Below are 2,361 nucleotides of genomic sequence, written 5' to 3'. Positions count from 1 at the left end.
AATTGCTAGGACCAGGAGAAAGGGAGCTCAGTGATTGTAATGAAAGTTTAAAGCATTAAATGCCTCTTCATGCAATCATTGGGGTACTCAGGGGTGACCATGGGGATAAGGTTGTCCTTTGGATACATAGAAGATGAAGAAGAAGCCTCAAGGCTAAGAGGTAAAACTTCTGGGAATAGGCAGGTCCCACTTTTTGATGCCCCAAATTTAGCCCTTCAGCCCTACTTTCTCAGCCTTGGGAGACTCTGGGATGGGAAAACAGGATAGGGAAGCTAATCCCATGCAGACTTTTCTGCTCTGGAGAGGAAGGAGCTAGGGCTTGAAAACAAAGATGGAAGTGAAGAGGCGAGTTCAACTAGACATATTGATTAATCCTTCTCCCTTAGTCCAGAGCGACAAGGGCAAGGGGGAGATGATATGGGGGCTGGTGGCAGAAGTGGGAGCCTCAAACCTTATTAGCTGACCCAGTGGCAGTGTCAGTTTTGAGAAAGGTAAGGTCCTGTCCCCCACACTGCTTCTGGGACCTAGAAGTCACCCATCGAGGTGGGCTCTGGAGAGGAACCTAGTCTCTGTCCCTAGGGTACTTGATTCAGAGGTTCCAGCTGTGGGGGCTGGCTCTGGGACAACCTCAGGCCACAGTGATGCTGAAGCCACCATGGAATCTGTTGTGCTGAAGTGGCACCCCCTTTCTCCACAGAAAAGCCCTCTTCACCATGGCTGATTTTAGGACTGTCAGCAAAAGAGTCTTCAAAAAAGTCCAATGTAGATAAACTTCCTATTTTCGTGTCGCCCTGTTCTACTTGGCCACTGGCCAGGAAGATACCAGCACTCCAGGTGCTGGACACCCCCTTACTAGTTTTTCACAAACATATCCAGTATAGTACTTTGTAGAAATGTGCAAACAATGTCTCTGGCCTTGAGCTGGGGCTTCACAGAGATGTCTACATTTTTAAGATGTTACAAATGGGCTCCATGGTAACAGCTGGCAGGGGAAGGAAAGAAAGGGGAGAAGAAGCTCTCCCCTTCTCAGGTGTTGTCCTTGAAGAGTTAACTTGCCCAGAATAGTGAAAGAAAAGCTCCTTTTATGTGAACTTCTGCAGACTGTGAACTTCTGAGCCCCTCCCCTTACACACTGGGTATAAAACTCTGAAACTCCCTGAACTCGGGGTTCAGGGGATTGATTGATTACAGCAAAAGCTGTGCCCTCTGAACCTGGCTGCAGCCAAATAAAACTGTTTCTGCTATCTTCGGTGCCTTGCCTTGTTTGTCCCTACAACGGTGCCAGTGATTAAGGAAGGCTCCAAGGGCGAGGGTGATGGGCAGCATGGGCATCTTCTTCTCCAGTATGGCACCCACACACCAGTTACTATCCACCAAGCCTCTAAATACCATATTGGCCTGCGGCAGAGTCAGGTGGTAACCAAAGGAGAAGGTTGTGTCTTGTAGCCTTGTGTTTGCCTCAAACTCCACTCCAACTTGAACCTGTTCATTTGCCCTATGGTAATAGCTTGATGAGCCCTGCCAGATCCCACATTCAATGTAGCTACCCAATGTACAGCCGAATACTTCCCAGCTGGAGTCAAGATGGCCCCCTCCTCGCCTGGCCGCCCATGATAAACCAGCTCTCCTCCCAGTACCAGTTGATGAGTGAGGCTCTGCAGGAAGTGAGCAAACATGGTCACCGATGCCCCAATCAGGTCAGGATTTCCTAGGATCAGAGTGGCTGTACAGTCATCTCCTCCGATACTTGCTGTCAAACTGCCATCTCAGGAACTTGATCTGTTGTGTCTGGAAGGCAGTCTTAGCTCAGAGCCACTCTGCCAACAGAAGTAGGACCTGGGCGTTGAGACTTTCACTGCTGTCCATATCCCCTACCACAGTGTGGAACACCTCTGTGGGGCTGAGCTGCCAAACCCCTGCATTGGCTGCATGGAGGTGATAGCCAGGCAAGCCCAGGGCACTCATGTGCACAGTGTGAGCCACCTGGAAATGGCTGCTCAGAACTTTGTTGACAACGAGCTTCACTCCCTCTATCTTTGCATAGCTGGTGCAGCACATCAAAACTCCCAGGGTGATGTAGAGGTTCCTCTTGGCAGGGGCTACAGCAGGCAAAGTCCCCATCAGTGCCAGGCCCAATGTATTACCCATTTTGGCCCAGAGGACAGGGAAGGGCTATGGTTAGTCTGGTAAAGGACTCTGGCTTCCTCTATCCACCACGAGCCCCACTACCCATCATCAGTCTCCCCAGTCTCAGAAATTTCCACATGATCAAATGCTAGACCATCTCAGACCATTCTTCTGTCCCTTTCCCCTAGGCACACCATGGTCCTCTTGATGGGGGCAGCCATCTTGATTAATCTC

At 50.1% G+C, this 2,361-nt stretch overlaps 1 pseudogene; it reads right to left on the bottom strand.

Moving 5' to 3' along the window:
- Positions 1-628: 628 nt before the first annotated feature.
- On the bottom strand, positions 629-2,148 carry LOC124098141 (mitochondrial import receptor subunit TOM40B-like; annotated as a pseudogene).
- Positions 2,149-2,361: the final 213 nt, after the last annotated feature.

The sequence above is a fragment of the Marmota monax genome, unplaced genomic scaffold, assembly GCF_021218885.2.
Source record: "Marmota monax isolate L192 unplaced genomic scaffold, Marmota_monax_Labrador192_F-V1.1 WCK01_AAM20220418_F8-fsc00042, whole genome shotgun sequence".
Classification (NCBI taxonomy): domain Eukaryota; kingdom Metazoa; phylum Chordata; class Mammalia; order Rodentia; family Sciuridae; genus Marmota; species Marmota monax.
The sequence above is the reverse complement of the archived record's forward strand: the minus strand, read 5'-3'. Positions and strand labels throughout refer to the sequence as shown.